We start from the raw sequence: 13,554 nt of genomic DNA, 5'->3' as shown, positions 1-13,554 counted from the left end.
TGGAAACAAACAAAAAATATAGTCTTAACAACCCCCAATTTTGTCTATTTTTGTGCTGGAACTTAGGGAGTGTGGCACAATTTAGAACAAACAAACAAACAACACCATTATATAAAATGTGTCAGATGGATAAAGAAACGGCCCAGACACTACTGTGGTAATTTCTTTATTATGTCAGTCATTTAAATGTACCTTCTGTTCTGTCTGCATAATACATGATGCTAGTTGTCTCTTAGTGACCACTGATTGTATGCTGCTTTTTACATTGCATTATGGAATAACTTGAGTCCATGATATCAGATAAAATAATGCTCACTAAAAAATGGTGAACATACTATAAAGTGGAATAAATAAATAAACATACTATAAAGTGGAATAAATAAATAAATAATAGTGAATAGTGAATTATTTCAGACAGAACTATTTCTTAACACCATCTTGCCCTGTCCATGATGCTGAAAAACTGAGGGAATTTAGCACAAAGAAACTCAGAAGTCTGGAATTGTTCATTTATTCATTATTCACTGAATGCGGAATTTTATGTAGAGTAAATTTTATGTAGGACGATACTCATATCATGTAGCAGTTGATTAAAATGTAGCTTTTTTTCCTGTCTGCACAATGAGTTGCTTCATGGTTTGTGGCCATTGATTGTGCACTATTATTTACAATGAATAATGGAATATATATTGAGTCCGCTATATAGGGTATACCATAAGATTTGTTAGACATTTGGACAACATTACAAATTGGCAAACACACTTTAAAGTCAACTATATAGCAAATAGTGAATGATTTTGGACATGACATACTGCTTATATCACCCAGCCCTGTCCATGGTGCTTAAACACAAGGGTTGTTGCATGATTTAGAACAAACCAACAATAGTATCATATTCTTAACATAGTAGTACATTTAGGACAAATACCCACCACTATCATACTTGCTTAAAATCATTAAGCCATGTCCATGGTGCTGAAACTGGGAGAGCCTAGCACATTTAGGACAAACAACAGTATTATCCCTGCCCATGGTGCTGAAAGTGAACGCATGTGTATCATTATTTAGAACAACAAACAAACAATGGGTCATACTCTTAATGTTAGAACAACAAACAAACAATGTGTCATACTCCTAATGCCGTGCAGCTCTGTCCATGGTGCTGAAACTGGGTGGCTTTCACCCTATACTCAGTGTGCCTAAATGCTGTTCAGGCATCATAGATAGAGAGACACTGCAATCATTTATTCATTTATGGCCCAGAACCCAAAGAGGTGACACTTGTGGTAGGTTTTATTGGCATTTCGGATTCATAGTATAGCACCTACTTGACTACCTGTAAAAATCTTTTCTCCCTCTCTCTCTCTCTGTCTCTCTCTCTCTCTCTCTCTCTCTCTCTCTCTCTCTCTCTCTCTCTCTCTCTCTCTCTCTCTCATTTGTTAAATAAATACACCTGAGAAATATAGGTTATTGCTGATTGTGCCAGACAGGAAAGTAATAATGTGTTATTGATGCATTAGCATCTGACTGCAGTTGTCAGACAAAATTCATGTAACACGCAGCACTGGAGACAACTGTCACCATTCATTCATCATAACCATGGTTGGTGCACTGTTTCCACCTTAAGCACTGTCTAATTTAATTTACTTTTCAGATCGCATCCAAGCCTTTGGGAGGCACAATGTAAAACGCTTTACAGTCTCCACAGAATACATTGGGTGTCCAAGAACAGTGATCAAACTTTCCTTGATGCAAAATCTAGAAACTTATCTCTGAGTGTGTTTACCTCTCCTTTCATTTAGTCATCAGAGCCTGTTAAATCACTTTGGCAACGTACTGCACTGCACTGTTTTTTCTATCTCATTTGATGTCATATGTCAACAGTGTGATAGCACATTGGTCTTTGTGCCTATAAACTAAACGTGACCATCAGCGTGTTGTCATGCAGGACATGTCAGACCATAATTATCGATGCCTGGGGGTGTTCATGACCTAACTCACTGTCAATGAGATGATTCAGAAAGCTGCAGAGGTCTAACTTAAGAGTTGGATAGTAAATACAAAAATAGGCACCAACATGTGGGCAGAGCAGAGATGACAAAGAAAATGATGCAATTAAACCACAGCCAGCAAAATTCCTTGTAATCTAATACCACACTCTATAATAAACTCTGACTGATGCATGACATCGTTATTAACAAACAGTCATTTGGCCTAAAATCAAGTTTTCTCCCAGTTTAATAATGCTGCATAACTTTTAATGGATGCTGTAGAAGATATACAGGTAAATAAAGAATTTATGTCTCACCTGACATGATTAATACATATGTGACCATAAACGTGGGAGATGCTGTCATGTGTACTGCGATACACACTCAGGTTTCAGGTCTGTGCTGTTTATCAACTATGCTGGTGCATCAGAAAGAGACTCGCAAGGTTAAAGGAATGCCCTTTATGAATATCTGAAATAAGAAATATCAATCCTTTTGACGTGGTGCTGCTCTTTGTATACACTCAGCAGCCCCTTCACGGCCAAAGACACAACGAAAATATAAATTTTCCATTTCTATATTGCTGTGTACCTGAATCGCCATTAGTAGTTTTACAAATTAAATAAAGTATGAAGCTGAACTAAATCATAATTCATTGCCTGTTCCCCATTAGTATAGCACTGTGCAAGAACCACTCATTGCCTTTGGCCATACAGAGCCAATCAGAGGCAGAGCTCAAAACATGTGGGCTTTTGGACCTTTCCACACATCCAAGGTGTTTCCTCTCGAGGTGCATTAATCAATATTTGTTAGTGCATTATTTATTGGCTGGAATCAAGTGCAACATGCAGCAACGTAGAAAAGAAAGAAAAATGTGTTCAGTTATACAGCTACCTCTAGTGATACTAAGGACCAATATCCATGACCCATCTCAGTAATAATACAAAATGCCCTCTGTGAAGGGATATAATCATTTAAAGAGGAATATAACATAATCCCTTTTTTCTGCTTTGTGTGTGACGTTTTATCTTTAATTTGGATGAACTTTCTATCATGTAAAGTCAAAGCATGGTCATCCCACACACAGCTGAGGCCCTCTTCAATGTGTGGCGGTAGCGCACTGGATCCTGTAGCAATACAAAAAAACTATGGACTGAATTAATTTCCTTTTATTAAAGCAATGAGAGGATTTGTATTCTTTAATTATCATTTTGTCAAGGAGTCTGCAGAAATTGTGCGAGTGTGCGCACATAACTGTAAGGGGATTTAATGCTCATTACAATAAATAGGTTACATTTACAAATCTAGAGCTTGAGGTGGAAGGATTATATCAAATAATTCAAAATGAAATTATACTTGACAGCCTTTTTGCATTGCCTGTGTTTGCTAATATCAGCATTGGAATGCGGGTTTAGTAAAATCATTTCAGGGGAGGCTTTTTACACCGTTATGCATATTCTAAAGGTTGGAAATGTTTTTGTGTGGGCTGGGTCAGTTGGAAAAATGTCAACCAATGCATTTTATGTATCAGACTCAATTAAATGGATCCCCCATGTGTTTATGTGACACCTTCATTTTCATTCTTCTCTTTGTCCCTGTCAGGGGCTGCACTGACTGACCCACAGCAGCCTGTTTGGACATAAGACATGACTAGCAGTCACCCTGCAGATAATCCTATGTTTGACTCTTAGAGGTCTTGTAGATATGTGTACTAAAAACCATCAGTCTCTGGTACCATCTTAGACTAACAGTTTAAGTTTTAAGACCTACTGTAGAAGGTTTACTCCAGTCAATTAGGAGACAAATAGCAAATTGTTTGATTTGTCTTAAAGGCAAGGAAAGACGAGGCAAATGTATTTATATAGCACATTTCATACCTAAAGGCAAACCAAAGTGTTTTACAGAAAACACAGGCAAAAGCATAAAAAAACTAATTCTAAAAACAACAAAAGCAAGCAAGCAGGATAAATATAAACAATAAAAGCAAACAGACAAAAAAAAACAGAATAAGACCAATAAAAAACAATGAAACAAACAATCAAAAGCACACAGAATAAAACAATAATAAAAACAATAAAACAAACAAAACAAACTAACAAATACATTTGTTAGTTGTTAAGAACAGGAATACATTAAACATAAGAGATTAAGAAAATGTTAAAATTACATTCGAAAGTCAATAAAACAAAAGCAAGTAAATAGTTACAGACTAAAATGAGATTATGTATCTGAGTTATTGGAAAGCTGCAGTAAACTATAATGTTTTAAGCCCTGATTTAAATAAGCTGATGGTTTCAGCAGACCTCAGGTAGTCAGGAAGCTTGTTCCACAGGTGTGGAGCATAGAAACTATAAGCTTCACCTTGCTTGGTTTTGATCCTGGGAACACTGAGTAAACCTGTCCCGGATGACCTGAGGGGTCTGGATGCTTCGTAATGTACAAGTAAATCAGAGATTTATTTAGGCCTGAGACCATTTAGTGCTTTGTAAACAAGTAATAGGATTTTAAAATCTATCCTTTGACACACAGAAAGCCAGTCAGTGATTTAAGGACAGGTGTAATATGCACTTTCTTGGTGTTAGTGAGGACTCTGGCCACAGCATTCTGGACGAGCTGCAGCAGTCTGATTAATTTTTTACTGAGATCTGTGAAGACACTGTTAAAATAATCTAGCCTGCTGAAAATAACCGCATGAACAAGTTTTTCTGTATCTTGTTTATCCTTAAATCCTTTATTTCTTACTATGTTTTTAAGATGGTAGTAGGCTGATTTTGCAATTGTTTTCATTTGGCTGTTGAAATTTAAGTCCGAATCCATAACTACACCAGGATTTATGACTTGATTTGTAGATTTTTTTGCCATTTTTTGGATTCGAGGTGAGCACTGACTTTTGATCTCTTTTGTTTGGGGCCAAAAACAATAATTTCAGTTTTTTCTATGTTCAGTTGTAGAAAGGTCTGGCATATCCATTCACTGATATGTTCAATACACTTACTCAGTAGGGACTGTAGTCCTGTGGTGACACTTTTACGTAGAGTTGTGTGTCATCTGCATAAGAATGGTAGGAGATGTTATAGTGTTCTACAATCTGAGCAAGGGGGAGCATGTAGATATTGAATACAAGAGGCCCGAGAATGGACCCTTGAGGAACTCCACATATGATTTTTGTTCGCTTAGATTTCTGATTACCAATTGACACGAAGCAGTCCCTATCTTGTAAATATGATTTGAACCAATTTAACACAGTGCCAGAGAGTCCCACCCATTTTTCTAATCTGTCGAGAAGTCTGTTTTGCACCAGGAAAGCGTTAAGTTACTGGAAAACAACCTTTTCAATGATATTTCCATAAAAGGTAGGTTTGATATGGGCCTGTAGTTATTTATTACTGAGGCATCCAGATTAGACTAGCGGTTTAATAACTGCAGTCTTTGGGGCCCTGGGAAAAATGCCTGACTGAAGTGAACTATTGACTATCTGTAGTACATCTGATGCTATGCAGTTGAAAACATCCTTAAAAAAGCTTGTAGGCAGAGTGTCAATGCAGCGGGTATTAGGTCTCAGGTTTCAAACAATTTCTGAAAAGGGTGCAAAATCTATGGGGTAGAAATGTGCCAAATGAATTAGATTAGTTTTATGGGTAGACACAGGTGACATGGCTATTTTGCCCGAGATGGAGTTACAGACTTTTTTTCTTATCTTAAATATTTTATCTGTGAAATAAGAAGCAAAGTCATTGCATGACTTGGTGGATAGCAGTTCAGAAGGGAATGATGCTGAGGGGTATAATCCTTATAATCCTTAAGCATTTCATGAAATCAAACCACATTTTTGATACTATGTATGGTCTCCATTTTGTTCTGCAAAAGCCATTCATTGTTACTGGCAGAGCCTGCCATTCCCGCACTGGATTCAAATTGCCTTCACATGCACACAGAATTCACAGGAAATGATGCAGCATGTTTCCAGCGTTTTACTGTTTTTAATTTATCCCACTGATATCAGCCTCACTAGTTACTGTTCACTCTCTTAACACTGTGTCAGAGCTGTATCAAATTACTGCTAATGCAAACCCAACATTTCCTACTGCAACTACTTCACATTAAAAGTGTTCAGCTGGCGAAACACAGGGTGGCCTTTGTTGTGAAGCAGTCACAGAACATGCATTGTATTTGTAGCCAAGGTTAGCGCTGACAGCGATTGTTCATCAAAGATGCATCTACAAAACAAGACATTTTTATTTTTGGAATTGTTTGGCAATAGATCAGTTTTAAGTATTGCAGGGTGTTATGGAACAAAAAGGAGAAGGAACATAATAACAACTTCACTGTGTTCTACTGTTGTGTGGAAAACTACTTGCAGTGTGCGCAGCATGAAATCAAATTGTGGTTGTTCATGGCATTATTGACTGACTTCTTTATTAAAGCAATGAGACTTTGTTTGGCTGCACTGTAAACATATTCATTGCCCTTCTGTTGTATTTCTGAAAAAGTAGTGTTTGCAGTTGTTTTAAACCATACTGGTGATGCACAGCTGTCACCAAATTGACAGAAATCTTAAGGATTATAACTTTAAAGCTACTATGTGTAATAATATCATCAGTAAATCACAGTAATTTTAAGAAAGTTATTGACAATAATCTAGACAAACAGCAAGAAGATTGGCAGCTTCCACCATACTTTGAGCTGCGTTTTACAGTATCAAGCATCAGGTTAAAATGTAATACAGCACAAAACAGGAAGAGGCCACTAATGAACTAGTCAACTCTTTCTCCCTTTCAGAGCTAGAGCACAATGGGATTGTTAAGCAATATAATATTTAATGGGATTTTCATTAGTATACGGATATTACAAAGGACTTTGTCTACAGTATCAGAGAGAGAAGCAAAGTGAAATTTGAGAGCTGCATTATTCTTTATGGGACAGCTTGTTCCACTATCTTTATTCCTCTGTCTAACCTTCAGCTGTGGCTTATGAGATCCAGTGCTTATATTCTCATGACAAAAGCAACTCATTATAACAAAAGGATGTTCTTATTATAACAAGAAACTGTGGTTTATTTATTTATTTTCTGCTACCGCTGTACAGTAAATTTCTGTACATTTATAGCTTTATTTATACATCGAAATGGGATCTATATAATGAAGCAGATATTAGAACCAGTACAGGGTTTAAAAGGGTCTTTCTGACTTTCATTTGCACATCAGGAAACAGTGTCATCAAAGTCACGAACTGAGATATATGTATCAGCTTTTGAAGATACGAAAAATAAGGTCGTAAGTTATGATCCATAATCTTTTCCTCAAGTCAGGTAAATAGAGTATAGCCATCAGTACACGATCATTTTTATGTTACATTGAATCTGACGTTCAGAAGGTCACACTTCTGTCTGTTTTCAGTTTAATACTTTTAATATACCTATTATGTCTAAATGACTTTGCCCAAAGTACACTTACTTACTTTGGTCTGATGTCTGAGAGAGGGCATTCTGAGTTTAATATTAGACGTATTTGTAATGACTAAAACATATTGTCAAAAATGTCATCTTCAAAATGCAGTGTTTTCAAGTGTTTCAGTTTTAGGTTTTCTCCGTAAAGGGGAACGTCACCAATTTTACACATCAAGAATTACTGGGAGAATTACTGCATATGTGAAAATAGTTGTATGATGCCGTTTGTGGGCCCAGAGGGAGCTGCACAAAATCTGATAAATTGTTGATTGACTACAAGTTTAAAGATGAAAAAAATCTGGGGGTCTGGAATAAGAAAGAAGTGAGCCTACCAGACCTCTGTAGCCCTCTCCACATCTCTGCTTGAGGCTAACGGCTACTAGCATAACACACCAGAATCTGTCGGTGGATGAGCTGCATTGTTGGTAATGTAGGCACCAGATTTTGACAAGAAAGAAGAATGTGTGGAATAAAAAAGACGATATCTTCTATGTTCTGCTGCATCTATTTTGCACATTTTTAAAACCTGCCCATTGTGAGTCTGACAATGGTTTTGGAGTGCAATGCTAAATTTGTGGTGTATGCTTAATGAGCAGGATAAATAGTTGGAAGTGATTTTTCCATTGTTCTCCCAGATTGTTTGCACCGAAAGCGTTTAAAATGATTCATGTAAAATGCAAATTTAGCTGGAAAGCTTTACGTTTGTCAAATTTGTCCCTCTAATCTATACAACAGAGGTGGCAAATGCAAATTTATAATCACCTATTAGTCGGCACACCCACAATTATGATAATTATTATGGAAAAATGTCAAAACTTTCCTTTAGTAGTCTTCATTTATTTATCTTTATATTTAAGGAAATGTCACTGCTTCACTATGGGAGTTAAATGATGGTTGTCAAGATGCTAAGGAGGCCACAGACATCCCAAACCCAGATTAATAATCCTTTTGAGAGGATTTTTTGTTTTTTTTACCTATGCCCCTGTGGACTGCATTTGGTTGTTTGTCTGTTTGCTTGCTTGCTATTGATGTACTGGAGTTGAATAGTCAAAGTCGTTCTGAACAAAATAACAGTCAACAGTTGTTGGAATTCTCATGCAAACCAAGGCGCTCTCCTCTGTGTTGTCTGGCTGTGAAATAAGACCCAATTACAGGCGTTCTGTATTCACTCACACTGTGTTTTTCTTCCCCTCCAAGTAATACTCATTTTGATGCCTTGTCAAGAGAGGTAAACAAAAGTATGAATTAACAGGTCAAAGGTTCAGACACACACAGACAGTCAAATAGATGGCCAGACAGACATGTGGATGCACACATAGACACTGAACTTGAGTTTACCAATTTACTGACAGCGCGCTGCAATGCCATCTTACAAAGCATTTACGCTTCCGGTCAAGGTTAGAGAAAGAGGGGTCTTGAGGAAAAGGTTGGCCTCTGCACTGAAATTAATTGTGCTCAGTCGGTGACAAGGAGCTGGAAAAAATTGCTCACATCGTTACATCCTGATGAACAAAATAATTGGCTTTGAAAAGGGAGGTAAACAGTGCGACAGCCCTATCCCAACTGAAACACAAAAAAAGGAGGAAGCAAAGGGAAGAAGAAGAAAGGTCCCTCTGAACAGATGCACACACATCTTATGTACTTACCTTGTTAACAGCAGTCAGATTAATTGTCATATCACACAGGGACATTTCCATTTCGGTGTGACTGCCACCGGGCCCCACAGAGACGGAGGCAGGATGACCTTTTCAACACAAAGTAGCAGGACTCTCCTGGCCACTACATGGCCTGGCGCATTGTGGGACTGACACAGGCTGATTGTGCTGTGTGCTGCACGTGCCCTTTGATAATTAACTAACATAAGTACATGACAGTTAATTTGTTTTCATGCAGCGTTACTGTTCTTCTGTGTGCCATGCCATTTCTCCATAGCAGTATTGCATTGCACATTAGAGTGTATGTGTGGCTGAAGATACAGGTAGGGACAGAATTGCTTTGGATTTCTGATAATGGACATCTCATTGGACATTTTCACAGATGCTGAACCATTTAAGTACTTTGTTCGATCACAGGAGGATGAAATTGGTCCAACTGTGAATGTTGGAACTAAATTGCGAACTTTATCAGCTAAATGGCTTTTAATGTGTTCCTTAAAAATCTCTTTACTGGCTGCATATGTCAGTTTCGCAGTTTTCTCAGATTTCCCCAGAATACTGTAGTCTATTTAAAGTCTAAAGGCCCTGAAAACCTATTTTCTTGGTCAGCCTCTTACTATGAGCGATCGTTGGGGTCCAACATTAACATAAGATTTCGAGCCACAGTTATATCACTTTTGGTTATGACACAGGAGAGATTTCTGTATTTTTATTGCGTTGTCTGTGCTCTTGTCATTGGTTTGAAGTGGGCTGGGCTCAGTTGGTAAAACGTGATGTCCCATATTTCCCATGCACCAATCAGAGTTTAGCAACATTTGAATCAAAATGTGAGTTTTTGACTGTTAAAGTCCTAATAAATTAACTTTGGATGTTGTAGCTTATTTAGTCATGAATATTTAATGTTATAGAGACATACTAAATATTTCAAATCACGTTTTCAGGGGCTTTAAAGATATCTGTACCTAATTAAATATGAAAAAATATATACAGTATTTGCTCCAAACAGATATATAATATTGGATTCAACTTTGAGAGAATATGGTGAAAGAATATACAGTATATTGATGGACATGATTGCTGCCTCCTCTCCTTCTTTGCTCTTTTCTTAGTGCCCATAATAGCAAAAGAGCTGCTAGGTACGACTAAACACACTGCACAAAGTGAGATTATGTAATAGCTAGTGTCATTATTTGTCAGCAGTGGATGTGGGGGGGAAAATCACCTGAAATTGTCAATTTGTCCCCAGGATTTTCAAGGCCATTTATGAAATGTACAGAGAATGATTTGGTATTCAAGCCCAGTATGTTTCCCATTTCTATGTCTGTCTGCAAGTCTGGAAAAAAACACCTTGGATGTCTTTGATTTTGATGTATTAAAGACCTTTGCATAAGCCTTTGTCACCTCTGATTTGCCACCTCTGATGCCTGTGTTGCTGAAAATGAAAAATTAACTTGGCTAAAAACACGAGTTAGGAATTGTGCCCTGGTAGTCAGAGACAAAGGCAAAAATGCTTGTCCACCCTTTCACTGTGAAACTACTCTGGCTATTTTAGCCACAAGGCTCCTGTCACACAAAAGTATATTGTACAAGTTATGGTGTATTATATTTTATTGCTAAAAGCAAACCTGATATGGCATCAAGCTGCGTCTGTCCTGCAAAGCTTTAATTTGTATTAAGTGAGATGGTGGTGTATTATTTGTCTATATATGACTTTTAGTTGACCAAATACACCTTTTGTTTAACATAATGGGCGTCTTCAGCTCTTGGCCATTTCCTTCTTAACATTTTTTAATGTATTTTCTATTTTTGACAGGGAAATATTTTTGGCTGGCTCTAATCATCACTGTGTCATCTGATTAGCACACAAGCTAGCATGCACAGTTGATGCTAGCAGTGTTGGTTTAGTTTAGTTTATCAAATGTATTTACATCAGAGACCATGTACAAAATACATTAATCTCACTAAGAAAAGAGATTCTTTGTACCAGATTTAGCTACTAGTTAATTTCCATCTGTAAATTAAAATTGCTATTAAAATATTAACAGCCTGATAGCTAATTAACTACCTTGCAAAAAAAAACAAAACAGGCCTACTGTTTGTTCAGGTAAATTGAGCTGAGTTTTCTCAAGCTACAGCTGATGTTGACGAATGAAGGCTAAAAGACAAGACAGGACTCTCTGGTATATACTGTAGTCATAATCTAAATTTGGAAACAAAACTACTTCATTAGACTGATTACTAATTTCATACCTGAGTGGAGCTTCACTGAAGTCAGTTATGTTTCCTGAAGAATCCATTTAAAGTATATCTTTCTTGCTCAGTATCTATATGCTGTACAATATACCGGACACAGTCGCTATTGAATGTTTGTTTTTGTGTTGGGTGGCCTCATGTGCCCCAACTCCTTCCTGATGTTGTCTTTATATTCAAAACTTTCTATTTAAAAGTTTAGCTCAATTTAGTATTGTTGATACATATCTGCTATTGAATTACAGTTGGGCTGATTCTTCTTCTTTCTTCCTGCCTCTTATGAAACACCAGGCATATAATGCTGGTACTAAAAAAATCATAGTATTCTGTTATTCTTATAATTATTTTTTGTGTTATGAATTAAAGTAATATATTTTATTTGCATGGGTTATTCCTTTAATGTTATACTATATTCATTCTATTGATATTGTGAATTGTATTGTGTATTGTTGCTGAGGCAAAGGATTAAAGGTAAAATGGTCAACAATTTACATGTACATCTATTAGCATAAGCCCTAAGGTAGAGAGTCATGATGAGATCATTCTTTAGACTCACTAAGTCAAGGTGAAATGTAAGGGTTAATTAAATGTAAGTTAATCAATTATGCAAACCTGTTATACATGGTGGGCTGTGATGCTGAAAAAGCCTTTGTCAGTACGTATTAGGATTGTGGTAGATGTGATTTTTAAGTTGTTACAGGGCTCAGATTATTTTAACACACGTATCACATTATATACTATTGTTTATACTGTGTATATTTTTCCTTTTTTTCTCTAACTTGCAATTCTTAATGTAGAGTAAAGGTTAGTGTTGGTGCAGCTTAGCAATGGGAACTTTAGATCTTGTTGGGCACTTAAATGGTGGGCCAATACAAAAGGGGTGTAAGATGGAAATGTGGTGAGTGTGTTTGTGTGTGCGTGTGTGTCCAGGCTCATCTCCAAGCAAGGCTACACGCTTTCTTACTTCAGCCAAACTGGAGGGGTTCTTGGTTTCAGTTTGTAGGCACAGGTGCTTCTGGAAGGAGGGCTCCCGATGGCTGTGGCAGAAATGGACATCATTCTTAATCAGATTCTGCAGAAGCTGATAGTGAAAAGAGGCCAGTAGTACTCTGGCAGCCATGCAGGTTTTCCTTATACACATTCTCCTGAAAGAAGAGGGCAAGAGAGAGTCTAAGGATGCTTGCCTGCTATTGTTCCTTCCCATTGAACCTTGCAGTGAATGGCTTTTTCTGGTGACTTTGGCATGTGCGGCTTGCAGCTAGCTGACTAGCTTCCAGCCTCAGCTGTGTGCCACGAGCCTCTTGGCTTTAAAATGCACTGCCCATTTTGCTGCAAGGCCACTTGGATAAGGTTGTACTGACATGATTTAAATTTCACAACCTGTAGCCTTTCAAGATACTATCCTGCAATATCACAGGATGTGTAAAAGTGAGAAAATTGAAAGTACATTGTGACAAAAAATGTATAGGGCCAATACTGTATAGTAGTAAAAATAACCTGTGTGCTGGTTTTGGTCTGTTGGTTTGATATTACAGAAGGGGGAAAAGTGTTATTATTGCAAACTTGAAAAAACAATGTAATTCGCAGCACAGGGGGACTTTTAGATATAATCAGTTGAAAAAAATGATTTCTGAAAACAAAAAAAATTTTTGGTTAGATTATTTCAAAATTGAAGAGAGGATAGCAACAGAAAATAAACCAGGTAAAATGGATTTTAAGAAACTGAGGTTGGACAGAGTGAGGGACATTTTTGTGTGTGTTTTGTTATTGTAGGTATAAAGTATTAGTGGTAGTTTTTACTGTATATTTCTATGTTGTATCATTGATTTACATTTATTCTAATAAAAAAAAAAATAAACTTGCATTTTCTGGATAAATTCTGTAGGTGAACATTAGTGACTCCTTTGTTACTTCCATTTGTCGAAAAAGGTTTTGTGGCCTAGGACAATTAATTTCAGAGCAGCTTAGACCCGGGAAAGTGAAGTATATTTTTTTTAAAACCACACTTAAATGGCAGTCAGTGTGTAGTCCACAGTGTGTCATGACATATCAACAAAAAACTGGCATCCACTGCCTCAAATTCAAGTAAAGTAAATTTTAGGTGCAGAGATTGAAGTGGCTGTATGAGCCATCATTAGTTACTAAAAGTAGATGCTAATTGTGACCTTCAGTGCTTAAGTACTTGGATTGATACTACATAGAACAACATGCT

This window comes from Siniperca chuatsi, linkage group LG19 (assembly GCF_020085105.1).
Source record: "Siniperca chuatsi isolate FFG_IHB_CAS linkage group LG19, ASM2008510v1, whole genome shotgun sequence".
Taxonomy (NCBI): Eukaryota; Metazoa; Chordata; class Actinopteri; order Centrarchiformes; family Sinipercidae; genus Siniperca; species Siniperca chuatsi.
Note: the sequence above shows the minus strand (reverse complement) of the source record.